This window comes from Coloeus monedula, assembly GCF_965178545.1.
Source record: "Coloeus monedula genome assembly, chromosome: 3".
In the NCBI taxonomy this organism is placed as follows: domain Eukaryota; kingdom Metazoa; phylum Chordata; class Aves; order Passeriformes; family Corvidae; genus Coloeus; species Coloeus monedula.
This window is the reverse complement of record NC_138783.1, coordinates 5,513,480-5,540,619: the sequence shown is the minus strand read 5'-3', so window position 1 is coordinate 5,540,619 and position 27,140 is coordinate 5,513,480. Positions and strand designations below refer to the sequence as shown.

General features: G+C 48.3%; 1 protein-coding gene across 4 annotated transcripts in view; it reads right to left on the bottom strand.

Annotated features, from left to right (window-relative positions):
• BCL9 (BCL9 transcription coactivator) overlaps positions 1-26,894 on the bottom strand; it is a 57,682-nt gene extending 30,788 nt beyond the window's left edge. For 3 of the 4 annotated variants that reach the window (XM_082277586.1, XM_082277590.1, XM_082277589.1), the window contains exon 1: positions 26,772-26,881. The gene's annotated coding sequence lies outside the window, so the exon portion shown is untranslated. Of the gene's footprint in view, positions 1-26,771 lie in introns of all 4 variants that reach the window. The other variant, XM_082277588.1, reaches the window with a different exon arrangement.
• Between the last annotated feature and the right edge of the window lie 246 nt (positions 26,895-27,140).

The window sequence follows — 27,140 nt, the reverse complement described above, 5'->3', positions numbered from 1 at the left end:
CCGAGTGACCTGAGGGCTTTCTTCGGGTGGGAGAAAGCGCCGGGATAAGCAGCAGCTTGGAACTGAACAGGGAGGGACCAGGCAGTAATGGCAAACAGACACAACCTATCAACTCCTAAAAATGCCCAAGGGCCCCATCCTGGACAAATACTCCGTATTTGGGGGATTAGACATCAATGTAGTTTGGTTTCAAACTGGCAGTGAAGAGTTTTGAAGATTTGTGGCAATCCCCCGCCCTATTCAGTCTGAGACTTACTCTGAGAAAAGACGGCTTTCAACATCCACTAATCCTTCTCCTTCACCTCCACAAAATGTTCTTAAAATGGGCGATCTCGTGGCTGTGAGGAAGAGGTTTCCAAACCACCGGTGGCACATCGATGCAGCCGAACAGAGAAAGTCAGCGGATCAGTTTTGCTTATCCGCGCTGCCTGAATAACCTGTTTAGCCAATACAACATCAGTGAACAGAAATGCAGTGTCCTCCCTCCCCCTTTATCCTCAAACGACCCATTCTTTGTCCAACTCCCATCTTGTCCAACTCCCACTTTTAAGTAACTCAAGTCTTTGGAAGAAGACCCTTTTAGCGCAACATTCATGCTGGGCGTTGCTCTTGGCAGATAAAACCACCTCCTCTCTTTGCTCAGCCCTCAATCCCTTTTTCTCCTTTTGTCCCTCTCTTCTCCTCCCCTTGTCCCTGCCCACTTGCAAACACTGTTAAAGAACTCTTTACAGTTTCCTGGGCACTGCAACAGTAGCTAATTATCACCTCTTACCCCAAATAGATACTGTTCCTTCAGGGGAAGGAACTTCTTAACAGTGGGGTTTCAGTCCCTTCTGATTTGCAGACCACAGACCCGAAGCGGTTCCCGCTGGACAGACTTTCAGCCCACTGACACCCTTTCTTGACAAGTCCCTGGGGCTACAAGTTCCCAGGATACACGACCCGAAGGTGAAAATCTCTGGTCTCTGACAAGTCTTTCCACCCACTGGCGCCAGCCCCACCTGCATCTTTCCAGTGATCGCGGCCAGCACCTTCTACGGCTGAAGTGTCGGTGGAACTGGAACCACCACCTTTTCTGCCGTCGGTTCCACACGCTCCTTTACCTGATGTTTAAACCTTGCCCATTTTTACATTGATGCGGGTCTTTTTTAATGCAACACCTACAATTCCCCCTGTCCTTCAAGCATCCCCCACCATGCTGGCCAGGCAGCCCAGCATGGTGTAAGGAAGAGAATGTACTTCACAATGCTTCCGACAGAAGATCCAGTCCCACTCTCACCTACCCCAGGAACCCATCGTGGTTTGCTTAAAAGGAAGTTGTTTGCCCTGGGCAGTAGAGGCTGGGATTTTTCTGTGGAGCCTAAGGAAGCCAGGCACCCAGCATCCGTTTTCCAAAGGTACCCCTGAAAATCCCACCCTGTGCCTCAATCCCGACACATGCAACAGCAGCGAAAAAATACGAGGTAGTGAACTGCCTTTTTGTTCTCCCCCCTCCTCTGACCCAGTACTTCGTTGTCTTGTCCCTTTAGGAGTCAGACCGGGGAAAACAAGCACAAAATGCTACGAGTTTGCAGATGCTGTGGTTCCTCCGACTCCTCTCCCATCCCCCCGACCCCATCCCCCCACATTTCAAACAGTTATAAATGACTGTGCAACTCTGCAGGCAGCGGTCTCAAATAACCACACCAAGCCTCTCCCCTCCAACGGCTTTAAGTCTCTTCCTTCCTCTCTTTGGGGCTCCGGAGAGAAGCGATCAAGGTGCTTTGCTTCACTCTCAAGAGTTAAGTTGCTACTTCACCCACCACCTTTGGGAATCCACCACAGCAGTGAATTCCCAAGGCTGTCCTTGAAGGGTTTTACCACGGGAACTGACAACAGGCTCCAAAACGATCCTAGCTGCGAAGACAGGTTGTAAGCCAGGATTTCAGGTAGCAGAGCCCCAGATAGTGGGACCGTCACCACCAGCCTCGAGAACAGCCCCCTGTGTTGCGGCCTTGCCCTCCCTTGGCCAAGCTCATAAAAGCTGCCCCAGAGAAGCCCACTGTCCCGGCTCTTTAGAGCACTCTGGCAATTCCAAGAACATCTTGGAAGCATTACAGCTCTCACCACACTGTGTACGCTTTCCTCACAACTCCCTGTCTGCAGCAAGGGCAGGAGATCAGCCTGTCTATTCAAAAGCAGGGCTCTCTTCCATTAGAGCAAACCAAGCCTAAGGAAAGTTGCCACGGGAGCTCCGGCTCTTCGGAGCAGACAGATCAGACAAGATAGCCCAGCCAGCAAAATACATTTGCATGACACTTTCTGTACATGGTTCAGAGCATGGCACACCCTGATCGTGGCTTTTATTCTCTTCAAGGGCCTGGCCCCGCAAACACTTAATTTTACATGTGTAAGTAGAGTCCCACTGAAGCACAATGGAGCTACTCATGCAAATAACATTGAGAGCGTGTAGGGCTGTGGCTCTGTTTCACTGTTCCATCTGCAGCAGACCCAGTTTTAGAGGATCCTGCCATGCTCTCTCAGTTATTGCCGCTCACTTGTGCCAGTTAAACTATTTATGTAGCTACACTCATAGGTGAGCTGTTTAAACTATCCAACTTTCTTTTTTTAAAAGCCCTACCAACAAGAACAAATCCTTAACACCAGACTAGTTCTGATGTAGATTTCATCCCCACAAGTGGCTGAACTGGCACAACCGGAGGAGGTGGAAATATCTGAGAAACGGGAACTTTTGAAGATGGGACTGAGGGAAGATGGAGACATGGATCCTTAGCATGTGAAGGCTGGAGACATTACCCTCTTCTGAAGTCACACCCTGCTCCTGACCATCGACTCTCTGAAGTGGAGCCTTCTCCAACCACACAGTCGTTCCACATGAAACAGTTTCACCTCAAATGCAACAGCAGATTGGGCCTTTTCAGCCAATAATGCTTAAAAACCTTGCCTCAAGGAAAGCTGTCAGTAGTAAGGAGAATCGGCCAACAGTCCCTATACCCAGGATCAGGGGCACACACTTCTTGCACGTAAAGGATGCCAACACCATGCACCCTGTAGCCAGTACACTGCTGCTTCTGTGGTCGTGGGATCCCCTTCTATTAGCTTTGATATGGCACATTTGGGCCATGTAAAGTGTTCCCTACAATTTATTTCTTTTTTCAGTTTACGGCTATTCTATCTCTAGCAACTCTGTCCTGAAATTGCATCACATATTTCCTGTCTGCCGAGGCAAGATTTCCCTCTTTCAGTGCGATTATAACCTTCCAGCAGGGAAGCTCCACTAACTCCTTAAGAGCTTTGCTCTCTACACTGCTTCCCGACCTGCATTCGTGTACACCTGCACAAAGTGGGTGTAAAACACCATCACAGTTGGAAATGAAGAAGACACACCATTAGGAGGATGTTTTGCTTTGTTTGTTTGCCTTAGGTTTGGGGTTTTTTTGCCCTCTTTTGTGCTCCAGTGTAAATGATCAGAGGAGCTGTGGGACAAGAGAGATCAGGCTCTGTGAAACCATTTTCTTACAAGCTTTGAGTTTTACGCTGCTGCATGCTCTAATGAGCCTTCTCGAAAGGAAACAACCCATTTCTGTAAGGAATCCAGGTGATTATGGTTTGCATACCGCCGTGATCTCTCTGCATGGGCACAGGGGAGTTGCCTTCATGAATCTTCCTGCAGGATGAAGTCTAAAGCTGGACAGTGTGAAAGAAATGGGAAAGGACCACAGGGAGGGGTAGTTTGACATCCATTGTTAACTTGGAAAAAAAAACCTTCTCTCAGAAAGTCTTTTATTTATTGTAAATCATTCCTAAAAGATTAGGAAATCAGGCCTGGGGGAGGGGGAGAGATTGTTGTGGCTTTCTTTCTTGTTCAGCGTCTTTTAGTATTAGACATTAACCCTAGTCTCCTCAGTTTTGCTGAGCCTCTGTCTTGCAAACCACGAGAGAACATTTTTAACATGCTTTGGGTGAACAGTCCCTCTGCACCCCATCATGGGTGGGACTTCACAGCCTCCCAGAGGAGGGAAATGCCTCTCTATACTTATCAATGTCAATATCCACATACAGTCACACACATGCCCCCAAAACACACATATTTACAAACCCCACCTCTGTCCCCACTGCTGGTGAAAAACGACCAGTAGGTCACCTACAGCAATGACTACTGCCCGCCTGGCTGCACAGGGCACAGAGCTGGGTTGGGAAGGAGACTGGCTGATGGATCGGACCAGCACAGGCTGCACATCACCCCAAGGCAACAGTGTGCAGATGATGGCAAATTCATCTGGGCAAGAAAAGCCCTGCTCTCACTTTCCTGTCTGCACTGAAAAGAGAGAAACAGTTGATGTCGTGTTTTCCTGTTCACATGAACACCCAAACAATCAGGTTTGGGCTGGAACATGGGACAGTGCCTGTGGTTCAAATATTCTTCTGGACATCCAGAGAGACTTACAGTTGATCTGCCCCACTTGAAGACATTATCTCACATCAAAAGCTGTTGTGATGAACAAATCCCATGTCTTAAAACATTCCAGTTGCAGGAAGCTCTTGCCCTATTTAGAAAGCCATCTCTCAAGTCAATAAGCAGGTATGAGGCAAATATCATGCAGCCATAGTGATAAATGCTCAGCTCTATCTCCCATGATTAAAAAAAAAAAAACAAACCAGGGAGAAGAAAAAGCAGGAGAGAACAGATACTGATTCAGAAGGGAAATCAGGTAAACAGAATCTGGGGAAGCATATGCTCATGAAACACATGAAAAATATGAATTCATACCAAACAAAGGTGGGAAATTTTGGCATAGAGGAGACTTCAGAACCAATGATTGCCCAGGAATACTGCTTCCACCACACTGTCCCCATGCTTTACAGGGAACTGCTAACACACACTGAGTGCTGTGGTGCTGCCAGGAGAATTTGTCTGTGGAATTGTCTGACCCTTGAGACTTTTAGGATTCTCAGTCATGACTTTACATTCCCTTTGTATGTGTATGACTATCTTTGACATCAATGAGAACAGACATGGCAGCAGCTCACAAAATTCCCAACCTCACCTCCTGCTTCCCTTCAGCCACCTGCTGAGCCTGGTGCAAGCCACCACGCCCCCTTGCACAGCCTCACAGCCACGTTCTCTGTGCTGCCTGCCCACAGCACTGGGGCATATGTGTGCACCTTCATGGTGTAAAACCAAGCAAACAAAATTTCATTCCCAAAGCAACATTTCTGAGAAAGCCATGAGCAGATGAAGAAAGCACCTCTCATTAGAAGCATCCTTCTCACAGGATAAATAGGAGGCTAAGCCTGCCCTCAGACAGACAGAAGAAGTCATCTGTCGCCAACACATACAACAGCTCTCTTGGCATAACGGGCTTTTTGTGCCTTCCAGCGCTGCTCCTCCGGCATCCAGCTGCTCAGGGTACCCGCCTGCTGCACAAAAGGCCAGCAACATGGACAGATTCCACTCATGCTGCCCCTACAGTCAGCACAGAGTTATTTGAGGGTAACATTTTGCTCATGTCTCTCCTTCAAGGCTACCAAAAAATAAAAACAACTTCAGCATGAATTCCCCTCTGGACTGTGCACAAAGAAACCAAGCCCTCACTGTGCCGCAGACTGGCCCATTAAAGCGAATGGTTAAATTCTTGCTATGAAAAAGTAGGCGTTGTTGTCTGTTTTGCGAGGCAGAAATCAATATTCCCGCCTCCTCTCCTTCTGTTATTTCACCTTGAGATACTCATGCTCAGTTAGATGAGATCTGAGTCTTACTCACTGTTACTGCAACTTTTCTCTCTCCAGCGTTTCACAGGGTCACGGATGTTCTTGGAGTTCTAACCTGCCTGTAATTTACTACTCAGCTCTCTAAACTAATCGCCACTGGTGACTGAAGTAGTGACTGATTTTCCTTCCAAATCACACCACTGCAGCCATTTCCAACTATTTCTCTACACCCTCTGTCTCCGTCACTTTGCTCCCTGTGTCCTCCAATAACAGCCCTCTTTCTGCCACAGCCTCTCTCTGCTCCGGCCCCCTATAATTCACTCCCTGGTGCCAGCCTCTCCCATACTGTGGCCATCTTGTAGAAATTACGTTTTATTGTGAAATGCCCCTTCTGCTCTCACTCTCCCTTTAATCTAACTGTGGGGGGTAGCTTGGTTAAGTCTGTAAATTTGGGGAGTGGGGGGTGGGGCAAGGGGGGAAAGACCTGGGTGACTGATCCTCAGCCCAGGCAAGCCTGCAGCAATGTTGGCTGGGGAGAGACAGGCAGGGGAAGATAAGCCAGTGCCGTACCTCAACAGCTGCTCCTTCAACCAGGTTTCCCTGCGGCAGTTCAGATCCAGGGCCTGGACCGATGCCCATAGATCAGGTAGCAATAATGCCAGGCTGACTGGGTTGTTCTGATGAGTCCTCTTGGATGCAGCTCTGCCTACAATCATGCCTGCCTCTGTCACCTAAGGATTAGACAACTGCAATATGGTCTGTTTGGCACCATGCTTTAAATCCATTCATAAAGTGAAGGCAGTGCAGAATTCAGCACTCAGTTAGATAAGCCATGTCTCTCACTCACGATCATTCTCACATTTGTGCTCCATTTTTATGCCATCTGACCACTGGCTCCCAGACAGATTTTAACATGTTCCTGTTGACCTCAAGTGCCTCTCATCGCAGAACCTTTCCCAGCTGACAAATCACCTCTTATATTTCCTAGAAGCAGAAAAGACACCACGTACTCTAGCACAGCTACCTAGGAGAGTAGAGTTGAGGGTTGTTCAGTCTTTAGTTTGCCATTGTTTGCTGGTGACAGTCTGATGAAATTGCTTGAGTTATAATGAAGACAGTTTTCATTATCTGTCATTTAAAAATGTCAGGGGAGCTTAGACTGAATGGATAGGTGCAACCTGTTGTTTCAAATAGCTTTTGATGAAAGAAATACATTTCAAAAGTACCAGTCACTGATTTACAGGTGTTGTACCAAAATTACATAAAATAGAGAGATACCTCCAAAGAAAACAAGCAGATTTCCCCACTTGCTCTTTAGATTAGACACTGGCTTACCATTAGTATGGTGCTAACTTTCTTTTACAGTAATCATCAGCTTTCAGATCTGCAAGGCCTTAGATGATGGAGGACAACACCAACAAAACCAGGACACTTCATTATTAGAGGGCACTCGGGAGTTTTGGCTTAGCTATATAAACACTCTTGTTCTTCTCCATTTTTACTTATGCACTTCTATGGTGCAAACAGTGGACCACTTTAGCAACAGATGTCACGACTGGACATACTTCTGCCCAAACATTTTGCTAGTCCCTCTCCGCTAATGGTGCTGGCCTCTCACAGCCGAACTGCAATAACAGACTGTATGAATGTTCCCAGTCCATCTGAGCACAAAATCTGCCAGCTTATTTTAAATCATGCTGGGCTATTCCCTAGCAGGAATACATCTGCTGACAATAGCTGCCTTGCAGGTTCTGAGAGACACCTAGGATAGCATGCTTCTTTCCATCTATATCTTTTTATTTCAGAGCATTCATTTAACATGTGAGCCGGTGCTGCACAAGGGACCTGCCTTGGTAAGGTAACTCTGATGGGACACTCCCTGTGCCTTGACTTGCTTACAACACGGGCTGTTCCTACACACTGCCTGCATCTTTTGCCAGCCCTCTCTGTCAAACCAAGACAAAATGAATGCCAGCAGTCCATCCAGCATGCAAGAAATGCAGGTAATACTGTGTACAGTGTCCTTAGAAGTCACTTGTATTTTCAGTAATTGCTTTTATATGAGTATCCAGCATCAAAGAGTGTAGCAAGAATCTCCTGTAAACATTTAAATGCTGAAGCACAGATACCTTCCACTTTAGCATTTGATAACAGATTGCTGCTGCTTTGTCCAGTGACACAACTTCAGCCTGCCTGGATCCCACACAAGTCAACTGGCTTCCTCTTCCAAGTTCCTATTTCCCCCATGTGCAGAGACTGATGTGTCCCTCATGGTGTTCCTGCTCTTGGTGGTGTATATGACGTTCAAAACTAAGATGATAATGAGGAAGGAAGAAGGACTGAGCCTTAGGATGATGGATTCTGAAAGTCACAAGTGTGGGGAAGAAATAAGAGTTGTTCTGAGACCTGATCGCTTAAACGTCTTGTTTCCATTAGGACAATGTTTCCTGGGCATTTACTTGAGTCATCCTTACAAAGCATCTCCCAAAGAAAAGGGTTTATGCTCCTGGCAACACGTTCCAAAAAAATGCGTCCCCAGCTCCCTGCTGCCATAAGCAAGCACAACTCCAATGATTTCAATAAAGCTGCACTTTCTGTGGCCCTAAGGCTATAACACTACAGTAAACAAAGCCAAATTCCATAATCCAGATGCTTTAAGGTCTGAATCCAAGTTTTCAACAACTTACAGATATGATCCACCAAAAGATGGCTGAACCACACCAAGAGCTGGCTGTCAGTGAGCTGTTTCAGCCACCAGCAGCAGCAGGGACCCCAGGGCCTCATCCTCGGGCACAGAAATGGCTGGTGGTCATCAGCCTGCTCTTTGAAAGGGCAGTGGTACCTCTCTCCTCTAGGATCTCAGCCTCCCTGCTGAGTCCTCTGCCCTCTCCAAAAAGAAATCCCCATTCCCCACTCTAGTGGCCACCAGGATGAGTTTGAGAAATGAAATGCTGACACCAAAACCAACTGACCTTAGAATAGCAGCTGCTTACCACTCCGGTTTCTTCATCTCCCCGTAGTACAGCTTGTTTTCCCTTTACATCAGAAACATCCAAACAAACATCTCTCAGTCCAAGGAAGGGCCAGCCCAAGGCTCTTGCCAGATTAGGCGTGGGATCCTCTGGCATACAGTGAAAGCAGACCCATGGCTTAGTTAGATGACAGCATACATCCTGGAGTAATAAGGATGTAATGCTGGACAGTTACTCAGGACTGAGTGAACACAGCAAATGAATGGTCTTTCCAGCTTCAGAAGTGGTCCCTGAAGAGCAGCAGTAAGGGACTCTGGCTTGATAGTACAGTCTGGGGAATGTACTGCACACAGCTCCAGTGAGTAATGCTGAAAATCCATAGGCAAAGGAAATGTTTTAAAACAGAAGAAAATCTACTTGAAATCAATACCGTGAAGGTCTCTAAGAGGAAACACTCTGCAAAAAAGGACACATTTGCCACATATAAATCTTTAATGATATCTTGTAGTTTTAACAAAGCATTAAAAAACCCAAACAAACAAAAAAAGAAACCCCAGTTGCTGTAACACACCTGAGAGAGCAATCATCCTCACATGGCAAAATATGATTTTCACACCTGGTAAATGAAATAACTCTGCTGCATCCCAAGGCCAGGGTTAGGGTCTGAGGTGAGCTGTTAATGGAAGGTTAGAGACCACAGAACGGCTCTTCAGGGAGCACCTTTCAGATGCTCTTTTCATGTACAGCAGTGCACAGTAATCAGAAGGCACTGGCAGCACATACTAAAGTCACTGTCACTGACAGTGGTTCTAACTGTGCAGTCACCAGTTGATAGCTCGGCTTAAGACAGCCGGCTTGCGTGCTCCTCTGACTCAGGAGAAGGCTCACACTCTGGTAAGAGCAATTCCATATTCTTTCATCTCCCTCCTAGCGTGCCTTCTGCAGCACACCAGGGTTAACCACTCACTCTCTTCTCACACATGAAGAGTGGAGCTGCAGAGCTGAGACAACAAACTTTACAACTGCATACAGCTGAAGCCTCTGCACTATTAAAAGTAAAGCAAGCACAGAATATCAAGGAAAATCCTGATCACAGGCCATGTTGGTAGGAACCCAATGACATTCGGAATCTATCCTGTATCAGCATGCTAGACTGCTAGATCCAGGCAGGATGGCTACACAATTTGCCAATCATTCAGGAACATGAGAGGAGTGAGGCCTGTGGGGAGCCAACAGGCCCTGGAGGTACATACAGATATTTACAACAAAAATTCCAAGTGGAATCAGCAAGAGGAAGAAGCACAGAGAAAAACACTACATGATCTAGCACCAAACAAGACACACGGCTTAACAAGACACTTTAAAATATCTGGCTCCATAAATTAGACTGTGATTCCCAGATCTTTAGCTCCCAGCTCCTGCTGATTTCTGAGTATAAAGGGGATGTTTGTCACTCCCAAGATCAGACGCCAGCTCGAATGCCTTTCAAGAAGTACACAGATGAGTATGTTCCTAGGGAAGGATGAGCTAGAGCTAAGCCTTCAAACGAGCACAAGGAGAACCTCCTGCCCACAGACAGGAAAGTGGTAACCTCCTTCACTTCCTTTGTGGCTTTAACCTAAACCACAACTCCTCCCTTTGGGTTAGAAGTCTCTTCCACTCATTCAGATGTTTGTCAGCTTGTCTCTCTAATACCCAGCATTCGTCACTGCCACATAGGGAAAAAAACAGCTCTCTTCTTTTTTCCTCTCTCCCACACCCCTTTTGCAGTTTCTTCCCTAGACAAGAATGGCTTCAATGCATGGGAAAGCAAGTCTAAACTACAGCTCTTCAGGCACAGGCACAGAAATTAGCAATTGCAACATGAGGGGGCAGGGAGAAAGGAGACGTTGGCATACAGGCTACACCAACATTTGGGAATGCTGGCAGTGAGGAAACATTGCTGCCAGCAGGAAGAGTGATGCCAAAATAACTCACAGGGCTTTTCCATGAGTGCAAGCACTCCTTCCCAGCTCAGGGTGCAAGGTCCCTCCTGCTTCCCCAGAGAGCTGCAGAGCCTGGATGAAGTACCGGGAGCGAAGGACAGAGCCGGATGAGCACAGGGAAGAGCTGTGGTGCCACTCGGGAGGCCCTCCCTTTGTCCGTGCACAGGGAGGTGAGAAGGACAGGTCCCATTATCCCCAGTGTGGGGCAGGGAGAGGCGGCAGCTCCCCCTCAGAGATCCCATCATCTGCTGAATGGAGCTTTAACGATGTGAGAAACAGTGGCTCCCACCCAAAACACTCCCGGTCCAAAGGCTTAACCTTATGATATCCAGGTGATACTGGGGGTTTTTAGAGACAGTTGAGCCTCGTGAAAGATTGGAACAGTTTTTTGAGCAGGCATATTTTGCTACGTGCCTTTACCAGGTAGTCAGAGAGGTACTCAGTGGCAAACCTCTCCCACTGCTCCCATTGCAACACACAACAGGGCAGCCACACACGGTGCTGGGTGATTCAGTCACTCCCTTGTCACCTGCCACTCCCAGGACAGTTCTGGCTCACGTAGTGTGAAAGAACAAGCTTTTTATTCCTTCAAGATTTTCAGAAATTTCAAATAACTGTTCTACCTCTGATTAGGTTAAAAAAAAAAAAAAAAAAAAAACGAAAAAGCAGTTTTCAAAATTTCTACCTAGAAACTATGACTAAATGAACTTAATGCAAGGTTTCATTTTACCTTCTTGAAATGCTTCATTCTGACAGCTTTAAAATTTTTCTCCATTTTTTTTTCCAAGATGAAACACAAAACTGGAGTCAACTTTTCCTGAAAATAGCAACAATTCTGGCAAATCAGCAATTCTCTAAGAAAAATTATCTCTGGAGAAAAATCCTAGCAAAACCTAGTTCTGTTATTTCCTCCCAACACCACACAAGAATATGCCTCCATGGTGTAATTCACCCTTAAGTTTCATAGCAACTCTGATGCAGACATATTGCACACACAGATATTAGAATATGCCTTTGACATCACCAGCACAATGCAAAACAGTGTATATACAATATGGCCAAGCAACGCTGCTATGGAAACCTTGCTTTGAATTCCCGTGTACAGGGTGTTTAAATTCTTATCCCTAATATTGCTTCAACAGAATTCTGTGTACTTTATTTCCTTGCTCAAGTCATCTCCTTCTTTCTGAGAGGGCTCTCCCTCCAGGAAAATAAAGATGTTTTTGTGAGTGAAGCAGAAGGTGATGAGACCTGCACTGCATTCCGGGTGCTGCCATGTACACCAGCTCCATGAGCTGCAGCAAGAGGAGTAACTGATCTGTGCCTCAGTTTCTGCAGCTTTAAAATGGAAATGAGATGATGTTTTACTTCGGATATGACTCGAATGTGCTTCGAAATCCTTTGTGACAGCCAGAGGATACATGCATTCCTATTTGTTACTTTCTGTAGGCGAGGAGTTACTGTCCTCTACAGACCTATGCTGATGATCTCTCTATGTTGGAGAACCAAATCAGGAAGTACAGTCGCCCACTCATGTAGCGAACAGATAAGTAATAAAGCAGCACACTTGCCAACTCCTAAGGAGGTGGTTTCTTAAAAAGACATAGGAAGCTTTCGTGTTTTGATGCTGACTAATTTCAGAAAGTTCCCATTTCACTCTCTTCATTTTAAACTTCTTCAAAAAACATGTTTACCTGATATTCTGAAGGCTCTTCTGCTAGGGAGGATCAGACTGGCCAGACTGAAGGTAACACTGCTGGAAGAAAAGAGGGCTCTTTATCTGTCCATCTCCCACAGTTGCCAGATGCTCCTGGTGGCCCTACCGGTACCTTCCAGGTCTCACCCCGGCAAGGAGAGGACACTGCAGCCAGCAGTGGCAATCTGAAACGATGCCAGCTGCATCCCGGGACGTACGGCAACACCTCCCACAAAATCTGAGCAGAATGTGCAACCTAATAACCCAGCAGCCAAACTCACCCCTGCAATCCAGTGATCGCAAATGCAGATTAACTCACTTGCATTTGTCTGATGGTGTAATTGCCAGACTGCACATTCAAATGAGTATTTGTTTAACTGTGTGATACACAGATAGAGCTTATACACTTGAGGCCAAATTTACCCCTGTTGTAATTTCCCTAACTCCAGTAGCAATTACTCAAAGGACTAATTTGGCCCACAGTGTTTCCTAGTACATGTGATTCATCATTTCTTTCCTATAACAAAGAATAATACACTGTTTCAATCAGTGGTGATGTCCTGGCCTCCTTGAGGCTGCCGGACTCCCTGCTTAATCAGACATAAAACAAATCACTTGCAGAGGCAGAGGCGTACAAGCATGCTTTAATTACAATATTGTAACACCAATTAGAGATCTATCTAATCGAGGACTCAGTACTTCCTACTCGAGTATTACTCCCATGTTGGGATAATTACTGCTAATTAAGCTTGGAACTAATTAGGCCAAATGATCTCATTTATACCAACATAGATGACTTCTAGGAGTTCACACACACACAAAAAAAGTCCAAGGGTGATTTTATCATTCCTGGACTCACCAGCACTTCACTTCCAAAATGGACTGTCTTTTCCGAATGGATAATCCCTGCTAGAACTCAAGTCGCGGTCTCAGATGATCACACATTCTCCCAAGGTGGAGAAACACTCTCTGAAGGCATTTCAGTTGGTTGGCCCAAGTCACCTTCTATTCTAATTGACATAGTGGATTAACAGAATTGTGTCCCATCATGGCCTGGTTAATTCCAAACCTCCAGGCCACTCTCACACAGTTATTGTTACAGTTCTCAGTGCACTTAGCACTACCCACACCCCCAGGATTGCTGCACACAATAAGGAGGTTTGTCGAAGGGTACAGTGCAGTGTTAAAACAATAACTGATAAAAAACCCCCAAACAACTCTCAAACACACCAACTATTGCAGGTACTCATTGAATGATTTGCATCAATCCTGCTTAAAATTAGAACTAGCATCCCAACACCACCAGTAATGGTAGCCCAGCTGTGATGGCTGAGGGCAGGGGCTGACTCTCGCCGATGGAGCTACTGTCTGTGCTACAAGACTCCCCATGTTCACGGTGTGACTGTATCTAACAAAGTAGGCTTCATACTGCAGGCAGAAAAAGAAAGGACAGCCCATGAAGCTGTGTTTATGTTGCGGTTTCTCCTCCTCCCCCCCAGCCCCAAAATTCTGCACCAGCTCAGCACTGAGATTCTCAGGTTGAAGTGTCACCAAGGCAACTTCCATTTAGACCTGCTCTTGGCTCATGGTAACAAGTCACAAGCAGTAGGGAGGGTGTTCCCCGCCCAATGGTTGAACGTGGTGGGGTAAAACAAACCTTAAAAATAAAACCTTTACATTTTGTCTGGGTATTTTGGGGACTATGAGTTAGCTTCTCACCCAAAGACAGTTTGCACCAGTGGCATGATTTCCTCCTCCAGTATTGGCTGATTTCAGATTCATGGCTGAGTGAAAGAAGAATGCCACCTACCAGAATACCAGTCCCACCTCTCCAAGTGACTGGACGTCTTGCAAATGAAAGGAAGGACCAGTATCCAAGAACTGGCTGGGGGCATCCATGCTGGCACCCATCTGTCTGCACTCCAAACTTCACAAACCTACACATTCTCCTGTCCCTGGGTACCTCAACACCTCTGCTTTGCCTGTTGTGTCTGCAGAGGCTGCAAACCAGCATGTCTGTGCTGAGAGACACTACAGGTAACTCAGGAAGGGTTCAGTCAGTCACTGCACAGGCTACCTCTTTCTGCACATCCATTCTTTCAACCCCTGCCTCAAAATCAAGCCTTACAGGACCCACTTCAAGGTGCAGCATTGCTTTCTCCTTACTTCTGCCTTTCTCTCACCAGCTGCCTTTATTACTCCTAAAGCTTCCTTCTAAACACTTCATTTTCTCATGCTTTCTTCTACTTCAGGCTGGAATCCTGAAGCCACTGAACCCAGGAATTCACCATTGTCTCCAGGTCTTCTTCCAGCCTGCCCCTTTATCCTCACAGCGATCATTGTTCCCTGGTGAGTCACAGACACTTCCCCCTCCCTTCTCCCCTCCAAATGCCTCCTGAACAATCTTCTCTTTTCCAAAGCCTGTCAAAACTGAGCCCAGCAGGATTCCCTACACCAACCTGACCTGGTTACAATACCTCCTGGAACTGATCCTCCAGCTGTCTGTGAAATTTCTGTAGAAGTGCCACTTCTTTATGCAGTACCATTAGCAGAAGACTAATAAATAATGCACAGGAATAACACAATCCCCAATAAACAATGTACTGCTTCTTCTCCTATTTTCTTAAGTGAGCAACATGGATCCTAAATCTGATCTCCCCCTCCAGTTGTTACCCAATCCTCATCTCAGCTACCAAACTCTCTCCTCCCTCCCCTAGAAAGCCTGTCATTCCTTTCTTCCCAGCTGCCAGAGCCTTTGCTGCTACCTCCTCCAGCCCAAATACACTGGCAGACACGAATGCAAGCGTCCACACAACACAAATGCAAACATCCAGGCACGTATCAGGTTGCATGTTGAAAATGAACGTTTCCGTGTACTGCAACAGCGTGTGGAAACACGTGCACAGCCCACTGAATATCATATTTATTTGGGTATCTGCTGGAACCCCTGCAGGAAGAGGTGAGTTGGAGGAGATCTTCTAATGAAAACAAAACCACTGAACCCGAAGTCTGGGCAAGACAGTGGTAGATATATGATCAGGGCAGTCTTCAGCAGAAGCACACATTGGGCCCAGGGGGCCTCTGAATGGCTTCTTTAGCGTTAAAAGGGAGGAATTCAGGAGCTTTAGATCAGAAGTACATCCCAAACGGGCATTAGACTCTAATAAATAAGGTGCTTTACACTGACAGAGTGCCAGAAACCTCCCAGCATCCTCCCCACAGTCTGCATACAGGCATCTCTTCAGTTGCTGGTGGTTTGCATGGCAGAAACCAAGCAATCTCCCCACGTCACAGAGGAGGGAAGGGAAGCAACATCCTGCCGAAGGAACATCAAGTCACAGCCACTACAGAAAGCACGAAGACTGTTCTAATTTGGGATTGCAGTAAGTCCTTCAGGACAGGGACTATCTCTTTCCAGGGTCTGGACAGCACACTGCACAATGGGACTCCAGCCCCATATCAGCACTTCAGCATGCAGTGTACAAATATTTACTGTCACCAGCGGCCTGCAGAGAGAGGCTGTCTCAGATGGACCTCCCCAGGGGCATCTGCGGAGATGATGGAAGTCTGAGTCAGTGACCTAAGACCCAGACCTGGGGAGCTCACTGCAAGCCACAGTTCAGCATGTCCTCCTTCTAGACAGGTTCCCTTTTTTTTAAACACTCACTGATTTGGAGGTTTTAACACTTTTTTTCCTGAGCAAATCCCATAATCTTATCCACGGTCTGCATACATGCATAGGTCTAGTTGGTGGCCAGCCCGGTATGGCCCTAAATGGTCAACCCTATATTTGAAAACAAGAGGCAAAATGTGCAAAGAAACACACGCAGGCAAGAAATAAACAAATTCTCATTCTCCCAGTACACTAGCTATTGGAAAACATGCAGGGTCCCAGCAGAAAGATGGCAGGAGTGTGGGGATGTTGGCCCTATCCCCTGACATCCTGAATATCTGGACTGGTTCCAGCTTCATTTACTAAAGGAAAGCAAAGGGTCTGCTGCTTACTGCAGGCAGCTACCAGGTTCGTAACCTCAGCCCTCCCAGGGGCTCAGGCTCTTGTTGAATAAGGCAGGGACATATCCCTAAGTCTGAGGTTTAGAAACGAGATGTATTTATTTGTTATTATTTTCTGTTATCTGAGTGCGGTAAAGGTCAGAACACTTATCTTCTGGGGTTGGTTCCTGCTCCCACTCATGTGGTTCAAAACCAATTGAATGATTTTCTGCATACTTCTCAGGCAGAAAAAAAATCCAGGGGGAATGAAACCTGATACAGGGCATTTTCTAAAGAGGATCTGTGGGAAACAAGGATCCACCGCAATGGGAGGAAGGGCTTGTAGGCATTCCTGGGTACCTCCTCCCCAGTCCCTGTTTCACAATGAAACATGAATAAAGATGACTGAGGAGGCCACAGCTTTTTACCTACATTTTAGCCTAAGCTGATATAAGGGACTGGAGTGGACAGTATCACCTATGTGATACTCCCAGAGCTGCATTTTGGGTGACAAGATTCAAGGACATAGCTGCATATCCTGTGGCCTGTGCACCGGCTGCTCCATAATCTCCAAGATTAATTTATGCAAAACATGGGAAGATGTGCTTTTTCCTTTTGCAGTGAATGACTTCATTAACCTTTCAGGAGCTTGCCAATAGTGAAGTAGAAGCAATGGGAAAATCACACTTCTGGGAAAAGGGGACTTCTGCCATGTAGCTAAGAGCACATACCTGGCAGAGGCCAAAGGCACCAGCAAATGATGGACCCTGGTTTAGGAATCTGCCTTCCTGCTCTGCTCTCCCTGACACCCTCCAGTCTCTGCCCTGCTCTTGCAATGGTCCTCCCCTGGGTTCTGACAGCTCACGGCATGACCAGAGAGACAAGGAAGCCAGATGGGAAGGCAAATGAGGCAGAGGGTTTTAGACAGAGTCTGGAGAGAGACCTAGCCCAGAGGCAGAGCAGGAGAGAAAAAGCAGGTAAAACAGGTGAAGCAGGTATGGAGAGGGAGAAAAACGGCTGTGGGAAAAACGGGAAAAGGTGCACAGCACCTCGCATGGAGCATGAGGGAGATCATCTCGCTAAGGAAGGGTCGGAGTGTTGCGGAGACAGAAGGGAGAAGTCAGGAACTGTCTGGTCAGGGGAACTGAGGCTCACTGATGTTAATGTGCCTGGGACTGAGTGACATCTGGCAGGGGGAAATGTGGTGCTACCCAGGAATAGAGCTAAACTCCACTGGAGGCCAAAAAGTCACCATGCCCTGTCCTGTAGGACACTGGATGAACTTCAGCACAAGGCCATCTGCTTGATCTCTTTGTGCCTTGCTGTCAGGAACACGTCATGAGCCTAGATGCACCCACCTCTCCCTGCCCTGAGAAAGGGACTTCTCCATGCCACATGTTCCTTATGTGGGAAGAAAACAGAATCCATGAGGGGATATAAAAAAACCACCACTTTTCAATTGCTGCTGCTGGACATGATCCTTGCAGCCAAAATCCTGTCCCTGAAGAGAGGTGGTTAAATACACCGCAACCACTCTGGCTGACTTGGAGGAAACTCTATCCCACATCAGATAGCGGGACAGCCTCCTTGTGGGATCAGGTGGCTCTCTCAGGCAGATGGGAGAGGGGTTCTCCCTACTGCAGTGACCCTGTTGTTCCTGTCCTCTTCCAACAGCAGGACACTAAGCACAGGTCTGCCAGGAACATAGCACAACTGTCCTGACCTGTTGGGTACTGCCTTGTGGGCTCAATGCAACTCTCCATCAAGATGCAGAGGGCTTCCCAAACATTTGGTGCTCATCCTCTGCCTCCTCCATCATGGCTTTCCCTGGCACAGCATGGGGTCCTGAACTCAGCTGGAAGTGGCACAGTGGGACAGTCATCCTCTCAACAACCAGAGATGTCAACACACAGCCAGACACAGCACAATCCATGTTTTCAGGACAGAGTGTCTAGAGCCAGAGGGAAGTCAGGGGAATGGGAACAAGACAATAGGTCAAGACCAGAGTAAGTCACAAGGTCATGTCCAAGGAGGTAAGGTGACGTCAGGAAACAACATTTGAGACTGGAGATTTCATCAAGCTTCCAGGCAGAAACAAAGTACTCAGACATTAAAGTGACAACTGTGCTGCAGCTCAGAACGAGACTCCAGGCAGCCCCATCCAGAGCCGGCGGCACACACATGGAGGGAGTCTCACCTTGCTCCCTTAGAGGGCAACCCCCATCCTGCCTGGCTGGCCACGGCTGCAGCAGGGGGCTGTCCAGCTGATCCCATGCCCTGTCCTTCTCCCTCAGGCCTGGACAGCCCACCCCTCTGGCAGCTTCCAGGCAGCCAGGCCGCAGGGACAGGCAGCCGGCAACAACAAAAAGGGGTCCACCGTGGAGACACACACATAAGGGAGGAATTTGGAGGATAAACTAGAGGGAAGAGATAGGAGTGTGCGGCGCATGAATAGTGGGGGAGGGTAGAAGATACAGGGTGAGAGAAGAAAATGACATGAACAGAAGGAAGAGAGCTGCAAATAGAAGGGGATATGGAAACAGCAGAGAGAGACAGATTGCAAGAGCAGTGGAAGTAGAGGAGACCTAAAGGGACAGAATATAATAATAACAACTCATAAAATTAGAGGAAAAGGAGAGAGAAGAGAGGAGAGGAGAGAGGAAAAAAGGTGGAAAGGAGAAGGGAGAGGGGTGAGGGGAGAGGGGAGGGATTTATGATTTCCTGGAGAGGGAAGACAAATGCCCTGCATGTTTTTCTCCTTAGTTTTCAAAGGTTTTGTGGAAGCAGAGTGAAGACTTGGCATCCTCATTTGAAGAAGGGAGGAACTACGGCACAGAGACAGAGAGACAGTGAATGAGTGAGGTGGTAGAAAGAGGCTTAGCTCCCTACTTTGAGTTTTCCATCAAAGACACAGGTGAAGAACAGTCTAGACTTTCCTCTCCTGAGCACACCACAGAGAATCCACTACTCAAAGGTGGTAGGAAGAGAGCCTGCTAGAAGAGCGAGAGATAACCCAAAGTAATGTAAGAAAAAGAGGGGGACCTGGGTTTTTTTGCCAGCACCACCACCGTGTATTCAGAGTAAATTAACCTAGAACACACCAAAACGAGCACTGTCTGAGTGCTTACGTGGGGAAGTGCCCACGGGGAGAAGATGTTGCAGTGTGGGTTCCGGTACTTGCCGACCCCACCAGCCCACAGCCAGCTGCAAGGAAAATGGAAGGGGGGTGCACAGGAGGCTGCACGATGGGGGCTCTGCTCCTGCAGTGCTCACTGATGTCTTTTGTTTGCAGCTCTTTTTTTGGGGTGTCTAAAATTTATCCAGTTTAATTTGTACTACCTTTGTGTCTCAGCTGCCACTATGGACTGTTTGTTGTTTGACAAACAAACACCAAGCCCCCAAGCACACATACACCCAAGCCAAACACCATTTGTAAGAGCCTTGAATAAACCAAATACCTGGTGCCTGCTTGAACTCCTGCACGCACTTGGGCAAACAGAGCTTCCCAGTTACTCCCTGCACACAGGAACCCAAAGGATCCAACATTTTCCTAATCTCAGACAGCACTACTTTATGGCTTGCTAGCACAAGAATTGTGTAGAATTCCCTCATCAATGAGTGACGAAGGTCTCTCTGCTATAAATTGATGTTAATGGCAGGTTGTGCACCTTGTTTGTTTATTGCCAAGGAGGAATTTTTGCCATGGCTGTCAAGTTTATAAAAATATTTCCATGACTTCAGACAGCTTGGCATTTTTACATGCAGCTGAGAGAGTGGGAGAAGGTACAGATGAAAAATTGAAGAAACATTATTGAGGTTGGAAAAATAATATCTCCTAGCACCACCGAGGTGGCTTAGAAAGGCCAGGGAGGTCAGCAATATTTCTGAATAAAATGCAGTTTTTTCCCACCATGGGTTTCTGAAGAGCTGGCAATAATTAAGCATTACAACACCTTTCTGAAGTAGATAACCCAGCTGAGGCCATCTGAGGTTAAAGGACTTGCCTGTGATCACACAAAGCAAATCAGTGGCAGAGGAGAATTAAACCCAACAGGCTTAGCTTCTATGACCCAAGTCCTACACACCTGGCTGGCATCCAGATGGAAGGATGGGAGCTGTACCAGCTGTGGACCTGACTGTCAAGCACAGGTCTTCCCAGGCAGTCTAGCAACTGGGCAAAGAGCTGAGCGACAGGCCACCCCAACTTCAGGCAGTAATTGTGAAAACAAGTGACAGAAGGCTGGGAAGCAGTGCCTAGTTACCAGCCACGGTGCCAAGTGGATTAAATATACATCGATAGATTCAATTACAAAGAGCAGCATGCAAAATGGAAGTGGTTGCAGTCAAGGACCCAGGATGGCAAGAAATAACCTCAAAATAAAATCACAGGCTTCGGTAAGAAGAAATCCATGCTTCCAAAACTCATGGAGAAAGTTCAGCCTTTCAGTCCCCAGGGGTACTGTCCCAGACCACCCCAGGATGGGAGGGTACAATGACACGCAAGCCCCAAGGGCTAGTGAGAAGCCTGCAGGACTCAAGTTTAGTGGGTTGAGAGAGATCCATATCACCTAATGCTGAGCAGCCCTTTGTTATCACTGTCACCAGAGAAGCTGGAGAGTGAAGCACAGAGAAAGTGAGCTGTTCTCCTGTGTGTGTCCCCCCCGCCCCCACCATCTGCCTGCATCTCACCGGGGCAGGGCTGAGACACATCACTGAATGAGGAGGAGAAGACCTGTTTCACACTTTGGGGGTCCTGGGCTGGAATATCCAAGGACAGCCTTCCCAGCATGGATATTCAGCCCTGCATCCACCTGTGCCCAAATGCACATTCTGTTCTGGGGGGCCCTGGAAGTACTGGGTTTGGCAGAAGGCAAGGCCAGATCCTGACAGCACTGACAAACTCAGCAGTTCAATACTCCTCATCTGTAGGGGGAACAGAAGCTCACTCTGCTCTCCTTCTCCACCCGTGCATTTCCCCAGGATTTCAAAGCATTACGGAATTTTCATTGCAACCCCCCAGCCACCTCCATCCTGGACTTATCACAACACATGCACTGCCATGATCACTAGTAAAGATTTAATTTCCTTCTTCTTGGAGCAAAAATAGAAAGGATAATCATTCAGCACTCCATACACACAGCTGTCACCTGAAAAATGCAGGTGAGCACAGTTAAATGGAAAGGCAAGTACAATCTCAGACCATTTTTTGGTACCTGGAGAACTAGACCAGCAGTATTTTGCATGCAAGATTACAGGTCTGTGTGTAGTTGCATTTTCACATTCTATCACTGCAATTGCACACAGCCAGCTACGTGCCTTAGCAGCAGCTTACAAAAGCAGTTGCTGCTAAACATACAAAATCCAGCCCCCAGATGCACAGGCGCAAGACTAAAAAACTGGTCCTTATTTTTCTGCCACAGAAAAGATGTGTATTTGCTGGCTGCGCCTGCTCCCTGGGCAAACGCCACACCAGCATATTTCCTTGCATTTGTATGTTGAGCCACATATTCATTCAAGCTTTGCAATAACCTAAAATGTATACAGCATTTTGCGATTAGAAGCATCCCAAAAATGCAAAAAAAGCCCCAGTTTTTGCATAAAAAAATCTTCTCCCAGCAAGCAACTGTAACCACCTCTCCAGCCGGAATGTAATGTCTGTTTAAGGCTCCAGAGAACACAGTGCTTACCCTTTAAGACAGTAAGAGATGAATACTTTTTTTTTTCATTTAAACTATAGGGAGTTTTACCTAGATAGACTGCAATTTCCTGAGCTCGAATCTGGCAAAGTGCCCAGGGCTAAGACCACTCCCCCTTCTTCTTTTGGCAAAAATTACCATGGCGTCTTTAACAGTCAGAAGTAGTTTTTAGGGTTTTGTTTTCACAAAAGATGCTGAGGAAAAACCCAGTTGTGCAAGCAAGCAATCCCGGGTACTGCAGAACTTCTAAGAACTAGACTGATGTTCAACATCTGAAGAGTACTATCCCCAAATACGCTACCGAGGGATAGTTCAGTTCTGAGTCACAGGGAAGTGGTCTGAATCACGAATAGCCATTCCTGCTAACTGCTCTCACCCCCCCACCCATCCCAAGTTTACAATCCAAGCAGCGACCAGGTTGAGGTTAGCTTGGGAAAGCTGATGAGATCACAGTCTGGGGAGATACAGCCTCAGACAGCCTCAAGTTTTTGTTAACCGGCTCCTTGTTCTGCGTGGAGACACGGACAGCAGTTGTTACACCAGGTTTACCATATGTTTATAATATTGTTGTTATGGGAATACATGTCCAGTCCATGTCACTGGCAAGTTGTGCTGTTTTCTGCTGGAAGGACAAAACAGAATTCACTGTCCAACAGAGCACCGAGTGTGCGCATACTTCAAGCAAAATTTATCGTTGCATGAGTCACACTCAATGCAAAACCACACGCTTTGTCCATGGGCTGGCGTGTGAGCCCGCCGTGGTGTCTGCACAGGCACACACAACCCTTGGGCTGCTGCTCCTACCAGGGAGGTGGGCAAGCATTACCCCATCTCACAGACTGCAGCAAGAAGGTCCACACAAGCTTTAAGGCAATTTCCCTAAGGCTGCCCATCAGATCAGTGCCAGGATCTCGAGTTCTGTGAGACCTCTTTGTCCGATGGCCATTTCTCAAGCAGGACAAATGAAGGATAAAGCAGGGCCAATATTAAGTCAGTTAGGGTCATAACTCTGCATCACATAACAAAAGCATTTGCTTCCCCACGTGTCCCCAAATGGTGTTCAGGGCAGTGAGTTGGCTTATGGGACACAGGAGTTACATGTTTGTGTGTGAGAGACTGTTGTCAAAACTAAAGTGCCTGGGCTGCCTGCATCCTTAGTGCCTGCATCCTTAGTGCATCCCATCTCCAGTGGGCAGGAGCAATGTCAGTGGCTCAAGTGGCTCTGCCATGCAGAAGCAGCACTGAATAACTAACTGCTGAGGAGAAATCCTCTTGTCTGACAGCCCCCAGCAAAATTCAGGCTGAAGGAGTGAAATACATTTTGTTTACTGCCAGCCCCACCAACTCCTGAGCTGCCACTGAAGACCTCTGAAGAAAGAGCAGCTGACTGGAACAACACACCACCAGTTCAAAGGAAAACCAATTTACCCACTTAGTCTCCTTCCAGACATCAGCAAACAGCAGAAGAAATGGCCAACTCCCCTCCCCGCCTCCACCCCCCCAGCCCTGACACGTTGCCATTTTCTGTCCCCGTCTCCATGCAGCTCGTCACATCCCATGCTGTAGTTGAGGAACGCTGTGCAGGGTTTAATTGTGCACACGTTCCTCGGGGAAGGGCGGCATGGGATGTCCACAAAGGAGCGGAGGCAGGAGGCCAAGGCTGGTTATTGGCCTCGAGTCATACTTGCTGATTGGCGCGTCAAGGATTTTAAAGTGCATAGCTGATCAGATCAGCAGCTTGTCCTAGAAGGAGAAAAGTGACATAAAATATGCACAAGCCTTCCTTCTGTCCTGACAGCAGGTTGAGTTTTCAGATGATGTGGAAACAGCAGCCTGCTCTCCTCCCCCCAACATGGTCTCCTCTCGTGCCTTTGCTGCAGTGCTGCCGTCTTGTTCCCGACTCCAGAGGCTCTGCTCCCTCCCCAGCCTTCTTTCCAAGGCTCAGACTCTGGCCAAGGGGCTCCATGCCACTGTTTTTATGCCCACTCAGCCCTTGGCCTTTCTTCTCAGCATGCCAAGCAGGGGCTCATTAGTGTTCCCTGTTGTTAAGCTTTTGTGGCTCAAGCCCGTCCAGTGCCAAGCTGGAACAGAAAGGCCATCAAATCCCCATCCAGGAGGGTGCAAAACTTCCCTGTGCTGCCAGCCCAGCTGGAATTCAAACAGGTGATCCTGGAGAGGAAAGGTGTAGCGTGCATGCGTGTGATCTGCGTGTGTGGGAGCAGCGTGTGAGCTCTGCCTGCAACGAGCTGGTGCTGCTTCAGCTTCTTCTCAAAGAGAGTGACTTGGAGTACATTTGACCTGAGACCTGTCCTCTGCATCTGCATGTGTGTAACACTTTATTTGTGCATGTGAGATGCCTGTGGTGTGTCCCTGCTCCATCATGGGAATGCTGCCATGAGTGGAAAAGCTAAAACATGTCACATACTGGTTTCAAGCCTCAGCCACCTCACATGCAGTTTGTGCTAACACAAAGTCAGCTGTCAAATACTACTGCTACCAGGCTGATGGAATAAGCTATTCTGTAAACGGAGGAAAACACAAGAGCTGGGCCATGTCTGTGCAGGAACCATGCTCACAACGTGAGCGTGTTGGCCCTCAAGAGGAAGGATGTGTGACACAAGCAGGTGTGTTTGCACAAACTTGCTGTTTCCATGTGTGTGGAGGTGCTGGGTGCATGGAAACATCAATAAAGTGGTAAAGCTTTATTTCATCCCCACACTTACTTTCACAAGGGACAGTTGATTTTCTCCTTGCTATTGTCAGAGTCCAGCAAAATTAACAGAAATTTACAGACATTTTAACAGAAGGCCCCTCTACCAGAGAGGCCACCTATGCAAAAGGCAAGCCACATGCTCTCTCCTCAATCCTCTCAGTTGCAATCCTTGCACAAGTCACAGTCACTCCAGCTACAAAAATCTCTTCCCCTTACCAAATGCCCCAAACTCCACCAAGTCAGAAAACTCAACCTCTGTGTTCTTCCATACTGAGAAGTCCTGCTACATCACACTTAGCTTAGCTGTGCTTTAGCCTTGCTCGTGCCCTGATTCAGTTCAAAATCTCCCCTCTTTTTAAAGCCCTCCAAGGAGACGGTCCAAGGTCTTCCTTAGACATCCTTCCTGCCCGCTCCCCCATCTGTCTACATCCCCTCTCCACAGATTTTCCACCCAGCTTCAGAACCGTAGGTGCTGGAGCCGCCTCCTTCTTCTCCCCAGGTCCAGCTGCCTAGAACAGGCATTTTTCCTCCCTACCTCATTGCCTGACAAGTCTCCTTTCAAACATGATCTGATACTTCTCCCCCTCCTGTGACGATAAACCTCAGAGTCTCTCTCCCTGCTTCTCACATACCTCCATCACTGGACTGACTGTAAGGCATGTGGGATAAAGGTATCATGGAAAACGTTACAGCAAATCACAGGGTTTTGCTTTGATTCTTTTTCTGCTTATTTATTTATTTTTTTGAAGGGAGGTAACAAGTCAGAGAGAAGCTGGCTGAGATTTCTGCCGTACATTTTTTTGCAGCAGCAAGATCCTCCATCTTCCTTGCTGGATTGAATAGGGTCTCAGGACAATTTAGACTCCCTCCCCCATCTCCCATTCCTGCTCATATTCTTCAACACATGATGCTCTCCTCCCAGCCTTGACTGGGAAAGCACATATCCTCACTCTCTCCCCCTCTTCCAGCTCCTGCCTCGCATAGGTTGTGTCAGGACATTAGGATGACGAACATTTGTGCAGCTCAGATTCTTGTAGGTTATTTTTTAACAAAACAACTAGAATCAATGAAACCTGAATGATGGCACACGACAAACTTAAAAGACCTCATGAGGATGCACCTAGCATTTCAGGAGGCTTTCTGTGTCTCATGGCAAAAGGAAAAATTATCCCTCCAAATTTAACCAAACCCAGTACCGATACTGTGATAAGCCCGGGTGTGAGGAGCAGGGATTCTCTCCCCTTTGCCTTTTTTTTTGGGGTTGGTTTGTTTGTTTTTTGGGGTTTTTTTGGCTCTTGCACATTATCACCTCACCAACAGTAGGATAACAGCTACAAAACCTCCGGCAAGAGAGCAAGCAAGCAGGCTTCATATTGCTGCTCTCACGCCGAGCTCGATATTTACTTGCTGATAAACGGCAACTGTAAATACATCTCATCTAATCTCCCGACATCCAGGAGGGAAAAACATCTCCCATCCCCGCGGCGATCTGCCTGCCTCCGGAGGCAGCGGGATGGAGGGCTGACAAAAGACCCCGGCTTCCACCCTCCCCCGCGGGGCTTCTCCCCGGCGCGGGGCAGCGGGGCCGGCGGCCGCCCCGGGCTCTCCCCCCGGCCCTTCCTCGGCCCGCCACCCCCATAAAAGCCGCCGGGACAGAAGCCAACAGGTGGAAGGCGCTTTTTGTCCCTTCCGCGCCCGCTCCCGGGATCCCCCCCGGCCGGCGCGGTCCCTCCCCGCGCCTCGCCGCCGGGGGCAAACCGAGACGGGGGGAAACTGAGGCACGGCGCCGCGACCACGGCCGCCGCAAAACTTTCCGCCGCCGAGGCGGGGGCGCCGGGCAGCGGCCCGGGGCTGCCGGCGGCACACGCGGCCGCCCCCCGCTCCGCACACGCAGCCGCCCCGCGCCGCCGGCAGCCGCGCCGGGGGAGCGGCGGCGGGCGGGGAGCGGCCCCGGGGGCGGCGGCGCCGGCTGCGAACCCTCGCCCGCCCGCGGCCGGCGCTTACCTGCTCAGGCGGCGAGGGCGCGGGGCGGCATGGCGGGGGCGGCGGGGAGCGGGCGCTGCGCCGGGCGGGCGCTACGGCAGCATCGGGGCAACTCACGGGGAAGCCGTGCCGGGCCTTTTGTCTGCGCGGGGCGGCGGGGCGGCGGGGCCGCCTCCCCCCGCGGGCGCCGCGGCGCTTGGTACGGCCCAGGCATTCATGCCAAGCGGCTTTCACACATGGAGGCTTGTCTCCAGCGGCTGCTGACAAGCCACAAACAAGGCGGCCCCCTCCCTCCTCCTCCTCCTCCTCCTCCTCCCGCCTCCCGCCTCCCTCCTCCTCCGCCGGCCTCCTCCATGCGAACTCCCAACTCCGGTGACAGGCGCGGGGCAG